The sequence below is a fragment of the Pleurodeles waltl genome, chromosome 6 (assembly GCF_031143425.1).
Source record: "Pleurodeles waltl isolate 20211129_DDA chromosome 6, aPleWal1.hap1.20221129, whole genome shotgun sequence".
NCBI lineage: Eukaryota > Metazoa > Chordata > Amphibia > Caudata > Salamandridae > Pleurodeles > Pleurodeles waltl.
The window spans coordinates 1,218,425,323-1,218,442,757 of record NC_090445.1 but is presented as its reverse complement, the minus strand read 5'-3'; positions in this window follow the sequence as shown (position 1 = coordinate 1,218,442,757).

Genomic DNA, 17,435 nt, shown 5'->3' with positions numbered 1-17,435 from the left:
TTGCAGACACTGAAAATCGTGACGGGTGCCACTGCACCCGTCGCACCCCTGCAAATCCGCCGGCTCCATTCGGAGCCGGCTTCCTCTTTGCAGGGGCTTTCCCGCTGGGCCGGCGGGCGATCTTTTGGTGATTGCCCGCCGGCCCAGAGGGAAAGTCAGAATGACCGCCGCGGTCATTTGACCGCAGTGCGGTCTTTTGGCGGTCTCCGCCCGGCGGGCGGTGCCCGCCGCCCGCCGGGGTCGGAATGACCCCCTTAGTGTCCATGATCGCCTGTAACACTTTCTCAAACTGTGCTGAATGCGACATGAGGGTGTTCTCCAAGGACTGTAGGGACAGGCTTGTCTACTGATCATTGGGTGCTGTTCCAAGAGTATTGCGATCCAGGTTCTTGGATGATTTGGCCCTGCCAGCCATTATGACTGATTAGGAATTACCTTGTGGGATGTTATTGCATATGGCTTGGCGCAGTTTACTCAGAGGGCCGACATTTTGATTGCTGTTCGCAGTATGCCGTGCCCTTTTATACTCCAGGTATGCTGTTTGCCAGTGGAGCTCGGGAGGAGCTTATTTTTAGCTTTTGAGTGCCCCGCACTTGCGTCTATGTGCTCGCGGGCCGGCGCGGGGGACGTCAGTACGCCCACTGTTCTCGGTGCTGGGTCACCGCAATGCAGAGTGTTGCACCCCTTGTGAGGATGGGTCCGGTACGTGTTGTATTAGGATGCAGGTTCCCACGGAAGCAACGAGAGGGCCGGGCAGCAGCGGCGCCCCCAGGACGGAGGTGGGGGGCGCGGCGACAGCGGGAGGCGCAGCAGGGCGATTCACCGGAGGGGAGCGAATGTCTGGCCCCTGGGCAGATTCCAAGTTCCCTCTTGTAGTCGCTAACAGAGATCCTTGGGAGCGAGAGGAAAACTGTTCACATTTTATAAGGTTGTGTCGTGGGGGCCCAGGTAGGTGTCCTCCGCCCCCGGTGCGGGCCTTCCTCCGGGGTGAGTCAGCATCGCGGGGCAGGGTCAGTTGTGCCCTTGCATGGATCCCCTGAAGTGGGGCACCACCCTAGTCCAGGCGACCCCCCCGCGCCATCCCAGAGCCGTGGAACGGCAGAAGTAGGAGCGTGGGGGGGGGAGTTAGTGGTGACTCCACCCCATTTAAGCCGTGTCTCCCCCGGCAGCTCTCTCCCCTACCTCAATGTCGCACGGTGGTTGCCGCTGACTCCCTCCTGGGCCCCCCGGGGCCGAGATCCGCGTCGCGGGCCACCCGTTCCGGGCGATGCCGCTCGCCAGATGGACTGGTCGTTCCTCTTCTGCCCCCGCTCGGGGCGGTCTAGCGCAGCGGGCCCCGCCCGGGCTCCCGATGTCTTCCCCCGCAGGCGCCTCTCCCGCTATGGGAGCACAGAGCGCGGCTCCCAAGTCCCAGAGCCCGCGCCGTGGGCTCCGGTCGGCGTTCAAGGGCGGAAGCCCGCGTCTCCGGCCCCCGGTGCTCCCGGGCGTCCAATAGTAGGGAGAAACTCAGGCAAGCACGGGCGTCGCCGAGATGAGGCGCGCCCAGGTCAACCGGCACGGCTCCTCCTCCCAGCGGCCTCGGCCGGGTAAAGGCCCGTGGCTCCAGGGCCCGCGAGCAGACTCTGGCGCTGTAGCCTAAGTCCAGCCAGCGCGAAGCCCCTGCAGGACGCTCCAAAGCACCCCGGGCGGTCCGCCTTTCTTGATCAGTGTGTGGGGTACCGGGGGGGCGCCCTACAGGATGTTTTCTGGCAAGCCCTGGACGGAGCGCTCGTTCAGGCGTCCATCCGGGCCGCCATTTTGGCTCCTCCGGTAGTGCCCTCTTATAGTTGAAAATGCAGTCTTTGGTTTAACATCTTCTGCCAATCTGATCTGCCAGTACCCTGCAGTCAGATCAAAAGTGCTAAGCTACTTGGCAGAAGGCAGTGTATCAATGAGCTCATCTGCCCTGGGTATAGGGTGAGCATCAGTTTTTGTTATCTGATTGAGACCTCTGTAGTCTACACAAAACCTCATCTCCCTCTTTCCATCTTTTGAGTGAGGCTTTGGTACAAGCACCACTGGCCTAGCCCATGGGCTTTCAGAAGGTTCAATCAATACCAGATCCAACATTTTCTGCACCTCTTGTTTAATGCAGTCTCTGACATGGTCAGGCTGCCTATAAATCTTACTTTTGACAGGCAGGCTGTCTCCAGTGTCAATTGTGTGTTCACACCAGGATGTTGCACCTGGTAAAATTGAAAAGAGGTCTGAAAATTGTCCGAGGAGATTGATGCAGTTGTCTTTCTGTTCTGCAGTCAGACAATCTACTAAAACTACTCCCTCCACTAAGGCATCTGCTTCAGTGGTGGAGAAGAGATCAGGGAGAGGATCACTCTGTTCTTCCTGTCCCTCATCTGTTGCCTTGAGCACGGTGAGATCAGCCCTGTCATAGTAGGGTTTCAGGCGGTTGACATGAATCACCCTAAGGGGACTCCTGGCACCGCCCAGGTCTACCAAATAGGTAACCTCACCCTTTTTCTCAACAATTAGATGGGGTCCACTCCATTTGTCCTGGGGTGCTCTTGGGGCCATAGGCTCCAATACCCACACCTTCTGTCCTGGTTGGTACTGAATCAGAACAGCCTTCTGGTCATGCCTTTGCTTTTGTAGCTCTTGGCTGGCCTGAATTGTTTTTACTGGCCTTTTTCATGTACTCAGCCATTCTGGATCTTAGGCCAAGTACATTATCCACTATGTCCTGTTTAGGAGCTTTTAAAGGTTGTTCCCAACCCTCCTTCACAAGAGTGAGTGGACCTCTTACAGGGTGCCAAAGAGGAGTTCAAAGGGGCTGAAGCCCACTCCTTTCTGGGGTACCTCCCTGCAAGCAAAAAGGAGGCAAGGTAACAGGACTTCCCATCTCCTCCTGAGGTTTTCAGGGAGTCCCATTATCATACCTTTGAGAGTTTTATCAAACCTCTCTACCAGTCCGTTAGTCTGTGGATGGTAAGGGGTGGTGAACTTGTAGGTAACACCACACTCCTTCCTCATTGCTTTTAGGTATGCAGACATGAAGTTTCTACCTCTGTCTGACACTACCTCTTTTTGAAAACCCACTCTGGAAAAGCTTCCAAGGAGGGCTTTTGCTACAGCAGGAGCTGTAGTTGTCCTTAGAGGTATGGCTTCAGGATATCTTGTGGCATGGTCCACAACCACCAAGATAAATCTATTGGCTGAAGCAGTAGGAGGGTCAAGGGGGCCAACTATGTCAACCCCTACCCTTTCAAAGGGCACCCCAACCACTGGAAGTGGAATTAGAGGGGCCTTTGGAGTGCCACCAGTCTTGCCACTGGCTTGGCACGTCACACAAGACTTGCAAAAATCTTTGGTGTCCTCTGACATCATAGACCAGTGAAACAAGGGGACAAGTCTTGCCCAAGTTTTTATCTGGCCCAAATGCCCAGCCAAAGGTATGTCATGTGCTAGAGCAAGAAGAAACTTTCTGTACTGCAGGGGAATGACTAAGCTCCTGGCTGCTCCAGGTTTTGGGTCCCTTGACTCTGTGTACAAGAGGTTATCTTCCCAATATACTCTATGGCTGTCACTGACATCCCCATTTTGCTGTTTGACAGGTTGCTGTCTGAGACCCTCTAATGTGGGACAGGTTTGCTGTGCCACACTCAGCTCTTCCCTGGCAGGCCCCCCTCCACCCAAAAGCTCAGCAGTGTCTGCTGCCAGCTCCTCTGGTGTAGGTTCTGGACAAGGAGGAAATTCTTCTTCCTCAGAAGGGGAATCATCTGTAGAGGGAGTGATAGTGGGTAGGGATTTACCCTTGCTACCGCTAGCTTTAGGGAGCACTTGGTCCATTGTTCCAGGATCCAAGTTACCCTGTCCTTTTTGCTTTTTGGCCTGAGCCCTGGTTAAAGCAAAAGTATGCCCAGGAATGCCCAGCAGTTCTGCATGAGCCTCCAACTCCATTTCTGCCCAAGCTGGTGTCTCTAAATCATTCCCTAGTAGACAGTCTACAGGTAAATCTGAGGCAACCACATCTTTCTTTGGACCAGTAAACTCCCCCCCCCCCCCCAGTTGAGATTCACAACAGCCATGGGTTGGCTAACAGTGTTGTTATGAGCGTCTGTCACTTGGTACTGCTGACCAAGTAGGTGTTGTTCAGGGTGCACCAGTTTCTCTATCACCATGGTAACACTGGCCCCTGTGTCCCTGTAGGCCTGAATCTCAACACCGTGTATTAGGGGAAGTTGCTTGTACTTATCCATATTAAGGGGACAAGCAACCAAGGTGGCCAAATCAATGGCAACTTCAGAGACTAAAACAGCCTCTGTGGTCTCCCTAACAAGACCAACCCCAACTACATTGCCAATTGTGAGCCCAGCTACACCTTTGGATTGGCTATTAGTAGATTTCCCACCACCACTGCTATTACTAGGGGCACTAGCATTTGCAGCAGGGGTTGTGGTGGTGGGAGGTTTGGTATTTTTCTTTGGACAACTCGAGTCAGTTGCCCAATGGCCTTTGACTTTACACAAATAACACCAAGGCTTTTTAGGTTGATTATTGGAAGAGGATTTGGACCCACCACCCCCAGAGGATTTTTGTGGGCCTGATAATGACTCAGAATGTTTACTTTTGCCCCCACCTTTGTCAGAAGACTAACCATCCTTCTTCTTGCCATCCTTGTCACCCCCTGTATGAGCTTTTCTGTTCACCCTTGTTCTGACCCATTTGTCTGACTTCTTTCCCAATCTTGGGGAGAGGTCAGATCAGAGTCCACTAGGTACTGGTGTAACAAGTCAGTAAACAAAATAAAAATAAAGTCAGACACACAATTGTTAAGAATATGCTCGTTCAGAATAAGATTATACAGGCTTTCATAGTCAGAAACTTTACTGCCAGGCAACCACCCTTCCAAGGCCTTCACTGAATAGTCCACAAAATCTGTCCAGTCTTGAGAACACACTTTTCTGGTGCCTCTCAACTTCATCCTGTATTGTTCAGTGGTTAAGCCAAATCCATCCAAAAGTGCATCTTTCAAAACTTTGTAATTATTGGCATCACTTTCACTAACAGTAAGGAGCCTATCCCTACCCTTTCCAGTGACAGGTTGCCACAAAATATCCCACTGCCTTTGAGGGACCAACTGTACCATACAGGCCCTCTCAAGTGCAGCATACCACTTGCTGATGTCATCCCCCTCCTTGTAAGGGGGGGCTTTCTTGTGCATATTCCTGGAATCTTGCTCTCTAACAGGATTGCTATCAGGAATACTGCTGCTACCACCATGAGGAACTAACCCCAACCTCTGTCTTTCCTTCTCAGTGTCTAGGGATTCCCTATCTAAGGCCAGCTGCTGCTGTTTAAGCTTCAGTCTGGACTCTTCAACCCTCAGCTTTTTGAGTTCCCTTTCTAACAAGTTATCCTCAAGGTGGTTTGGTTGGGAATGCTTTGACACAGATTACAAATTGGAAACTTCAGAGGGGGACCTGTTCCTAACTGTCTGGACCCTGGTAACCTGCCACTAGGGATAAAGGATGCCCTACTGTGATGGGACCCTTTCTCACTAGCAGCATCACTAGGTGCCCTGCTAGGGGGCAGATCCTTGTCAAAACCCTCCCCAGCTTCTCCAGGGAACTCCTCTGAATCAGACTGGGAAGCTTCTCCCTTTTCTAATCTCTCATTTGATGGGCCAGACTGGTTCTGGTCATCCACAACAAGCATTGTAAAGAGAAACTCTTTTGTATGGTTCTTTCCTATACATAAACCGCTATCTAGGAAGAGACCCCTTAAACTCTTGCAGTTCAAACTCTCATACGTTGCATTAACTGTCTTGAGAGTGGACTCTACAACAGACATGATAGTAAAAGGTTTACGGATAGGTAGAAGAGAGAAAAAGTTTCAGAACTTTTGAAAGAACAGAGAATAAAACCTTTTCTAACTTTTAGGAAACTTTTAGAAGTTTTTAAGAAACTTTTCAGAACTTTGTTAAACGTTTTAGGATAGAAAAGCAAACTTTTTGGGTTAAGTGTACATACACTGAACTGTTTGGTATATGATTCTCTTATGAAAAGTACAAAATGGCAAAGTGGTAAAGCAGTTACAAATACTTATCCCACCGCTGCACCACCAATGTAGGAGGCTGGCCTGGCTTGTAGTGGGTACCAAAGGTACTTACACTTTTGTGCCAGAGATGTTGGGGGCACACTGGACTGCTCTGAGTGGCCAGTGCCAACAGGTGACGTCAGAGACCCCCTCTGATAGGCTCTTACCTTTCTTGGTAGCCAATCCTCCTTTTCTGGCTATTTAGGGTCTCTGCTTTGGGGAATTCTTCAGATAACGAATGCAAGAGTTCATCAGAGTTCCTCTGCATCTTCCTCTTCGACTTCTACCAAGGATCGACAGCTGACTTCTCCAGGACGCCTGCAAAACCGCAACAAAGCAGCAAGACGACTACTAGCAACATTGTAGCACCTCATCCTGCCGGCTTTCTCGATTGTTTCCTGGTGGTGGATGCTCTGGGGGTCGCCTGCCTTCACCCTGCACCAGAAGCCAAGAAGAAATCTCCTGTGGGTCGACGGAATCTTCCCCCTGCTAATGCAGGCACCAAAAGACTGCATCACTGGTCCTCAGGGTCCCCTCTCATCCTGACGAGCGTGGTCCCTGGAACACAGGAACTCTATCCAAGTGACTCCCACAGTCCAGTGATCCTTCAGTCCAAGTTTGGTGGAGGTAAGTCCTTGCCTTCCCACGCTAGACTGCAAACCTGTGTACTGCGTGATTTGCAGCTGCTCTGGCTCCTGTGTACTCTTCCAGGATTTCCTTCATGCACAGCCTAGCCTGGGTCCCCAGAACTCCGTCCTGCAGTGCTCAACCCGCTAAGTTGGTCTCCGACATCATGGGGCCCTCCTTTGTAACTCTGCGTGGACTCCGGTTCACAAATATTCCAAGTGCCTGTTCAGGTACTTCTGCAGGTGCTGCCTGCTTCTGTGTGGGCTCTCTGAGTTGCTGCGTCCCCCCTCTGTCTCCTCCTCCAAGGGGCAACATACTGGTCCTTCCTGTTCCCCAGCAGCACCCAAAAACCTCTAACACGACCCTTGCAGCTAGCAAGGCTTGTTTGCGGCATTTCTTCAACGCGACGTGGGACATCTTCCATCCAAAGGAGAAGTTCCTAGTCCTCTTCGTTGTTGCAGAACTCCAACCTTCTTCCACCCGGAGGAAGCTTCCTTGCACCTTCATCTGGGGTTTTCTGGGCTCCTGCCCCCCCTGGACACTATCGCGACTCTTAGACTTGGTCCCCTTGCCTTGCAGGTCCTCAGGTCCAGGAATCCACCTTCAGTGCCTTGCTGGTGTTTGTTGTTCTTGCAGAATCCCCCTATCACGACTATTGTGCTCTTTTGGGGTAGTAGGTGTACTTTACTCCTACTTTTCAGGGTCTTGGGGTGGGGTATCTTGGACACCCAAACTGTTTTCTTACAGTCCCAGCGGCCCTCTACAAGCTCCCATACGTCTGGGGTTCACTCGTGATTCGCATTCCACTTTTGGAGTATATGGTTTTTGTTGCCCCTAGACCTATGTTTGCCTATTGCAACCTATTGTAATTCTACACTGTTTGCATTACTTTTCTGACTTTTACTTACCTGTTTTGGGTTTGTGTACATATATATTTCTTACCTTCTTACTGAGGGTATTCACTGAGATACTTGTGGCATATTGTCATAAAAATAAAGTACCTTTATTTTTAGTAACTCTGTGCACTGTGTTTTCTTATGATATTGTGATATATGATATAAGTGGTATGGTAGGAGCTTTGCATGTCTCCTAGTTCAGCCTAAGCTGCTTTGCCACAGCTACCTTCTATCAGCCTAAGCTGCTAGAAACACCTCTATTCTACTAATAAGGGATAACTGGACCAGGCACAAGGTGTAAGTACCTTTGGTACCCACTACAAGCCAGGCCAGCCTCCTACACTTGGCAGAAGCCAGTGTATCTATGAACTAATCTGCCCTGGGTATAGGGTGAGCATCTGTCTTGGTTACCTGATTGAGCCCTCTGTAATCTACACAAAACCTCATCTCCCTTTTTCCATCTTTGGTGTGAGGTTTTGGTACAAGCACAACTGGGCTGGCCCAGGGGCTTTCTGAAGGCTCAATCACCCATAAGTCCAACATTTTCTGCACCTCTTGTTTAATGCAGTCCCTGACATCGTCAGGCTGCCTATAGATTTTACTTTTGACAGGCAGACTGTCTCCAGTATCAATTGTATGTTCACACCAGTAAGTTGTACCTGGTACAAGTGAAAAGAGGTCTCAAAACTGACTTAAGATTGATACAGTTGTCCTTCTGTTCTGCAGGGAGCCAATCTGCTAAGACTACACCATCCACTAAGCCATCAGCTTCAGTGGTGGAAAAGAGATCAGGGAGAGGGTCACTCTCTTCTTCCTGTCCCTCATCTGTTGCCATGAGCAGGGTAAGATCAGCCGTGTCATAGTAGGGTTTTAGGTGATTGGCATGAATCACCCTAAGGGGACTCCTGGCAGTGCCTAGGTCTACCAAATAAGTAACCCCACCCTTCTTTTCAACAATGAGATGGGGTCCACTCCATTTGTCCTGGAGTGCTCTTGGGGCCCCAGGCTCCAATACCCACACCTTGTGTCCTGGACATGCCAATGGCATGTCCAGGAAAGCCTTCTGGTCATGCCATTGCTTTTGCAGCTCCTGGCTGGCCTGAAGGTTTTTTCTGGCCTTTTTCATATACTCAGCCATTTTGGATCTTAGGCAAAGTACATAGTCCACTATGTCCTGTTTAGGAGCTTTTAAAGGTTGTTCCCAACCCTCCTTCACAAGGGCAAGTGGACCTCTTACAGGGTGCCCAAAGAGGGGTTCAAAGGGGCTGAAGACCACTCCTTTTTGGGGTCCCTCCCTTTAAGCAAAAAGGAGGCAAGGTAACAGGACATCCCATCTCCTCCTGAGTTTTTCAAGGAGTCCCATTATCATACCTTTGAGAGTTTTATTAAACCTCTCAACCAGACCATTTTTTTGTGGATGGTAAGGAGTTGTTAACTTGTAAGTGACACCACAGTCCTTCCACATTGCTTTTAGGTATCCAGACATGAAGTTGCTACCTCTGTCTGACACCACTTCCTTAGGAAACCCACCCTGGAAAAGATTCCCAGGAGGGCCTTTGCCGCTGCTGGAGCTGTAGTGGTCCTTAAGGGGATGGCTTCAGGATATCTTGTGGCAAGGTCCACTACCACCAAGATAAATCTATTGCCTCTAGCTGTTGGAGGGTCAAGGGGGCCAACTATGTCAACCCCTACCCTTTCAAAGGGTACCCCAACCACTGGAAGTAGAATTAGAGGGGCCTTTGGAGTGCCACCAGTCTTGCCACTGGCTTGGCAGGTCACACAAGATCGACAAAACTCTTTTCTGTCCTCTGACGTAAGAGGCCAGTGAAACAAGGGGACAAGTCTTTCCCAAGTTTTTTCGCCTGGCCCAAATGCCCAGCCAAAGGAATGTCATGAGCCAGGGTGAGAAGAAACTCTCTGTACTGCAGGGGAATGACCAATCTCCTGGCAGCTCCAGGTTTAGGGTCCCTTGATTCTGTGTACAAGAGGTTGTCTTCCCAGTACACCCTATGGCTATCACTGACATCCCCATTCTACTGTTTGACAGCTTGCTGTCTCAAACCCTCTAATGTGGGGCAGGTTTGCTGTGTCACACTCAGCTCTTCCCTGGCAGGCCCCCCAGCACCCAAAAGCTCTGCCGTGTATGCTGCCAGCTCCTCTGGTGTAGGTTCTATACAGGGAGAGGATCCCTCTTCCTCAAAAAGGGAATCATCTGTAGAGGGAGGGATAGTGGGTTGGGCTTTACCCTTTCTACCCCTAGCTTTTGGGAGCACTTGGTCTATTGTTCCAGGATCAAACTTTCCCTGTCCTTTTTGCTTCTTGGCCTGAGCCCATGTCAAAGCAAAAATATGCCCAGGAATGCCCAGCATTGCTGCATGAGCCTCCAACTCCACTTATGCCGAAGCTGATGTTGCCAAATCATTGCCCAGAAAGCAATCTACAGGTAATTCAGTGGCTACCACAACTTTCTTTGGACCAGTAACTCCCCCCCCCTGCCCCCCCCCCCCCAGTTGAGATTCACAACAGCCATGGGGTGGCTAAGAGTGTTGTTATGAGCATCAGTCACTTGGTACTGCTGACCAAGTAGGTGTTGATCAGGGTGGACCAGTTTTTCTATCACCATAGTTACACTGGCTCCTGTGTCCCTCAAGATCGTTGTTTAGGGGTAGTTGCTTGTACTTATCCATATTAAGGGGACAAGCAACCAAGGTGGCAATGTCAATGCCACCATCAGACTAAAACAGCCTCTGTGGTCTCCCTAACAAGACCAACCCCACCTACATTGCCAATAGTGATCTCAGCTACACCCTTGGATTGGCTATTAGTAGTAGACTTCCCACCACTACTGATATTACTAGGGGCACTAGAGACTGCAGTTAGGGTTGTGGTGGTGGGAGGTTTGGTGTTTTTCTTTGGACAAGTGGAATCACTTGCCCAATGGCCTTTTACTTTACATAAATAACACCAAGGCTTTGTCTGATTGTTTGAAGAGGATTTGGACCCACCACCCCCAGAGGATTTTTGTGGGCCCGATGAAGACTCAGGATGTTTACTTTTGTCCCCACCCTTGTCAGAAGACTTACCATCCTTCTTCTTGCCATCCTTGTCACAACCTGTATGAACCTTTTCTGTTCACCCTTGTTCTGACCCATTTGTCTGCCTTCTTTCCCAATTCTTGGGGAGAGGTCAGATCTGAGTCTACTAGGTGTTGGTGCAACAAATCAGACACATAATTGTTAAGAATATCCACTCTCACAATAAGATTATAGGGGCTTTCATAGTCAGAAACGTTACTGCCATGCAACCAACCTTCCATGGCCTTCACTGATCAGTCAAAAAAATCTGTCCAGTCTTGAGAGGACTCTTTTCTGGTGTCTCTGAACTCAATCCTGTATTGTTGACTGGTTAAGCCAAATCCATCCAAGAGTGCATCCTTCAAACCTTTGTATTTATTAGCATCACTTTCTCTGACAGTAAGGAGCCTATCCCTACCCTTTGACGATCTCCTCAGGGATGACGGCTGCGACCATCTCCTCCATGTGGTCCAGGGCCTCCTGGTGTGCTAGACTCCCCCCTCCAGTCTGCAGTGCTGCCTTCCTGTTCCTGGCCATTTTTTCCTTTGTCCTACGTTTGCAGTCATGCCAGCATTTCTTACACTCAGTGACTGTCCTGCGTACTTCAGCCACACGGTTGATCTTGTCAACAATTTGTTGCCATATGGCCTCTCTCCTGCTGATTGGCAACTTAGAGGTGATGAACAGTTGGTGCTGGTGTTCCTGCTCCTCTGCACTGAAGCAACACTTTCTTTTTTTTCTATATATGTCCTGGTTCCTGTATGGATCATCCTGGCTGGTTCCTGGTCTGCTGTCATCTTCCTGGGGTCTGTAGTGGCATCTGGGATCCATTTTGGCTCTCCTCTGCTGAAAGGGCAGTGTTCGCGGGTATTTTTGACGCTATTGCGTCAAAAAAAACGGCGCTTTCCAGGTTGCGCTGTCGTAAATCGACCCACAGTCATTTACGTCGCGTTAACGTTGTTTTCCTTTATGACTTGACGCCTCTGTGTGCGTAAAAAAAAAATGACTCCCACCTGTTGGTTGCGCCGCCGTGCGTCAAAGTATAAATTTGACGCCCGCACGGCGCATCGAAATGGCGTTAGCCGGCGGTAAAATGTTTGACGCAAAACTGCGCCGGCGCAGCTTTACGTCAAAATGTATAAATATGGCCCCAGGTTTTTGGGCCCCTTGAGAGCATGGCAATGTCTCTAAACATGCCTGTATAGGCCCCAAAAGTGGTGGTTCACTTCAACATATCATAAAAAAGTTAAAAGATGCAATAATTGAAAACTGTCCATTTTGGACCTTTCTGAAACATTTTGTGAGTCCGTGGGTCAATTATTTTCAGCAAAAAATTGACCTTTTTCCTTGAATTCAAAATGACTCCAAAATATGTTTAAATCAATTCCCGCAGAGCACAAACACTGGTAAAGGCCTCAATGTTACCAAATCAGCCATTTTCTTTCACTTTTTACAAAATTTCAGAACTATACATTTTTGACCTCTGAGGTCATAAAAATGGCAAAAAAACTGATTTTTTAACCTCCAAAATAGATAATTCACTTCAGCAAGTCACAAAGAGTTAAAAAAGCAACAACTGAAAACATTCCACTTCGGAACTTCCTGAAGCATTTTGTAATTCCATGGGTTAACGATTTTCATTAAAAATAGTACTTTTTTCTTGAATCCAAAATGACTCCAAAAGATGTTTCAATCACTTCCGGGATGTTTAAGCACTGTTTAAGGACCCATTATTACAAAAAAGGCCATTTGCATTCACTTTTATCAAATCTCAAAACTATGCATTTTGGCCCCATTGAGAGCATGGCAATGTCTCTAAACACGTTTATTTCAGAGCCAAATGTGATGATTCTCTTCAACACGTCATAAAGAGTTAAAAGATGCAACAATCGAAAATGGTCCATTTTGGACCTTTCGGAAGCATTTCGTGAGTCCGTGGGACAATGATTTTCATCAAAAATCTGACCATCTAGCTTGATTTCAAAATGACTCCAAATGCTGTTTAAATCACTCTCCGCAGGTATAAACAGTGTTGAAGGCCTTAATGTTACCAAGCGGGCCATTTTCATTCACTTTTGCAAAATCCCCAAATTAGGCTTTTTGGCCCCTTGAGAGAATGACAATGTCTCTAAGCATACATATGTAAGACCCAAAAGTGATGGTTCACTTCAACAAATCATAAAAAAGTTAAAAGATGGAACAATTGAAAACTGTCCATTTTGGACCTTTCTGAAACATTTCGTGAGTCTGTGGGTCAATAATTTTCAGCCAAAAATTCACCTTTTTGCATGAATTCAAAATGACTCCAAATTATGTTCACATCAATTCCCACAGTGCGCAAACTCTAGTTAAGGCTTCAATGTTACCAAATCAGCCATTTTCTTTCACTTTTACAAAATCTCAGAACTAAAAACTTTTTACCTTTGAGATCATGAAAATGGCAAAAAACCTGATTATTTAAGCTCCAAAATTCACTTAAGTTAGTCATAAAGAGTTAAAAGATGCAACAATGGAAAATGGTCCATTTAGGAACTTCCAGAAGCATTTCGTAAGTCCGTGGGTCATCGATTTTCATTAAAAAACTTACCTTTTGTTTGAATCCAAAATTATTCCATAAGATGTTTAAATCACTTTTCGGAACATTTAATCACTGTTTAAGGTCTCATTATTACAAAAAGGGCCATTTTCATTCACTTTTATAAAATCTAAAAACTATGCATTTTGGCCCCATTGGGAGCATGGCAATGTCTCTAAAGATGTTTATTTCAAACCCAAAAGTGATGATTCACTTCAACACGTCATTAAGAGTTAAAAGATGCAACAATTGAAAACGGTCCATTTTGGACTTTCCTGAAGCATTTTGGGAGTCCGTTGGTCCATAAAAAAGGAAACTTAAGCAAGTTGGTATATCTAGGGCTTCTAACCCTAGTCAAACAGGATGACTTTAGAAGCCATCACAGAGTCATTGGATGATCATGCAACTACAATAGAAGTCATTTTCACATCATCAGAAAACACCTTTATTTAAGACCCAAATGTGATGATTCACTTCAACAAGTCATAAAGAGTTAAAAGTTGCAACAATTGAAAATTTCCATTTTGGACTTTCTTGAAGCATTTTATGCATCCGTGGGTCAATGATTTTCATAAAAAATAATTCACTTCCCACAGTGCACAAACACTGGTTAAGGGCTCAATGTTACCAAATCAGCCATTTTCTTTCACTTTTACAAAATCTCAGAACTATACACGTTCGACCTTTTAAATCATGAAAATGCCAAAAAACCTGATTATTTAAACTTTAAAAAAGGGATGATCCACTTCAGCAAGTCATAAAGAGTTAAAATATGCAACAATTGAAAACGGTCCATTTAGGAACTTCCTGAAGCATTTTGTAAGTCCGTGGGTCAGTGATTTTCATAAAAAATCTGACCATGTAGCTTGATTTTCAAAATGACTCCAAATGCTGTTTAAATTACTCCCCGCACGCTATAAACAGTGTTTAGGGGCCTTAATGATATCAACTGGGCCATTTCCCTTCACTTTTTCTATAATCATAAAATTTGTTTTTTTGGCCCCTTGAGAGCATGACAATGTCTCTAAACATGCTTATATAGGCCCCAAAAGTGATGGTTCACTTCAACATATCATAAAAAAGTTAAAAGATGCAACAATTGAAAACTGTCCATTTTGGACCTTTCTGAAACATTTTGTGAGTCCGTGGGTGGATGATTTAAACAAAAAAATTGACCTTTTTGCTTGAATTCACAATTACTCCAAATTATGTTTAAATCAATTCCCGCAGTGCGCAAACACTGGTTAAGGCCTCAATGTTACCAAATCAGACATTTTCTTTCACTTTTACAAATTTCAGGACTATAAACTTTCAACCTCTGAGGTCATGAAAATGGCAAAAATACTTGATTATTTAAGCTCCAAAAACAGACCTTCTTGAAGCATTTTTCATCAAAAATCTAACCATTTAGTATCAATTCAAAATGACTCCAAATGCTGTTTAAATCACTCCACGCAGGGTATAAGTAGTGTTTAAGGCCTTAATGTAACCAAGCGGGCCATTTTCATTCACTGTTACAAAATCACAAAATTAGGCATTTTCGCCCCGTGAGAGCATGGCAATGTCTCTAAACATGTTTATTTAAGCCCCAAAAGCGATGATTCACTTCAACATGTCATAAAGAATTAGAAGATGCAACACATGAAAGAGGTCCATTTTGGACCTTTCTGAAGCATTTCGTTAGTCGTGGGTCAATGAATTCAACATATCATAAAAAAGTTAAAAGATGCAACAATTGAAAACGGTCCATTTTGGACCTTTCTGAAGCCTTTCGTGAGTCAGTGGGAAAATCATTTTCAGCAAAAAAATGACCTTTTTACTTGAATTCAAAATGACTCCAAATTATTTTTAAAACACTTCCTGCCGTGCACAAGTACTGGTTAAGGCATCAATGTTTTCTTTTCCTTTTTACAAAATCTCAGAACTATACACTTTTGACCTCTGAGGTCATGAAAATGGCAAAAAAACCTGATTATTTAAGCTCCAAAAGTGATACATCACTTCAGCAAATCATAAAGAGTTTAAAAAAGCAACAATTGAAAACAGTCCACTTGGGAACTTCCTGAAGCATTTCGTGAGTCCGTGGTCATCGATTTTCATTAAAAATATTACTTTTTGCTTGAATCCAAAATTATTCCAAAAGATGTTGAAATCACTTCTACAATGATTAAGCACTGTTTAAGGCCCCTTATTACAAAAAAGGCCATTTACGTTCACATTTATAAAATCTCAAAACTATGCATTTTGGCCCCATTGAGAGCATGGCAATGTCTCTAAACACCTTTATTTAAGACACAAATGTTATGATTCACTTCAACACGTCATAAAGAGTTAAAAGATGCAACAATTCAAAACAGTCCATTTTGGGCTTCACTGAAGCATTTTGTGCATCCGTGGATCAATGATTTTCATCAAAAAAATTGACCTTTTTGCTTAAATTAAAAATTACTCCAAATGATTTTTAATTCACTTTCCGCAATGCACAAAAACTGGTTAAGGGCTCAATGTTACTAAATCAGCCATTTTCTTTCACTTTTACAAAATCTCAGAACTATACAATTTTGAACTTTGAGATCCTGAAAATGGCAAACAAAACTTGATTATTTAAGCTCCAAAAATGATGATTCAATTAAACAAGTCATAAAGAGTTAAAAGATGCAACAATTGAAACTGGTCAATTTTGGAACTTTCAGAAGAATTTTGTGAGTCTGTGGGTCAATGATTTTCATCAAAAATCTGACCATTTAGCTTGAATAGAAAATTAAAGAAGATTTGGAGTCAATCACTCCCAGCAGGTATAACCAGTGTTTAAGGCCTTAATGTTACCAAGCGGGCCATTTTCATTCACTTTTACAAAATCAAAAAATTATGCTTTTTGGCCTCTTGAGAGAATGGCAATGTCTCAAAACATGCTTATATAAGCCCTAAAATTGATGGTTCACTTCAACATATCATAAAAAAGTTAAAAAATGCAACAATTGAAAACTGCCCATTTTGGACCTTTCTGAAACATTTCATGAGTCCGTAGGTCAATGACTTTAAGCAAAAATTTACCTTTTTGCTTGAATTCAAAATGACTCCAAATTAGGTTTCAATCAATTCCTGAAGTGTGCAAACACTAGTTAAGTCCTCAATGTTACCAAATCAACCATTTTACAAAATCTCAGGACTATACACATTCGACCTTTGCGATCGTGAAAATGGCAAAAAACCTGATTATTTAAGCTCCAACAGTGATGATTCACTTCAGCAAGTCATAAAGAGTTAAAAGATGCAACAATTGAAAATGGTCCATTTTGGACCTCTCCGAAACATTTTGTGAGTCCGTGGGTCAATGATTTTAAGCAAAAAAATGACCCTTTTCCCTGAATTCAAAATGACTCCACATTATGTTTAAATCACTTCCTGCAGTGCACAAATACTGGTTAAGGCCCCAATGTTACTAAATCAGCCATTTTCTTTCACTTTTACAAAATTTCTGAACTATACACTTTCGAACTTTGAGATCATGAAAATGGCAAAAACCCTAATTATTTAAGCTCCAAAAGTGATGATTCACTTCAGTAAGTCATAAACAGTTAAAAGATGCAACAATTGAAAACAGTCCATTTAGGAACTTCCTGAAGCATTTCGTAAGTTCATGGGTCGTCGATTTTCATTAAAAATATTACTTTTTGTTTGAATCCAAAATGACTCCAAAAGATGTTTAAATCAATCCCAGGATGTTTAAGCACTGTTTAAGGCCCCATTATTACCAAAAAAAGCCATTTTCATTCACTTTTATAAAATCTCAAAACTATGCATTTTGGCCCCATTGAGAGCATGGCAATGTCTCTAAACACATTTATTTCAGACTCAAAGTGATGATTCACTTCAACATGTCATAAAGAGTTAAAAGATGCAACGATTGAAAGCGGTCCATTTTGGTCTTTCCTGAAACATTCTGTGAGTCCGTGTGTCAAAGATTTTCATAAAAAATCTGGCCATTTATCTTGTATTCAAAATGGTTTTAAATGCTTTTAAATCACTCCCCGTGGTTTAAAACCAGTGTTTAAGGCCTTTATGTTACCAAGTGGGCCATTTTCATTCACTTTTACAAAATAAAAAAATTAGGTTTTTTGGCCCCTTGAGAGAATGGTAATGTCTCTAAACATGCTTATATAAGCCCCA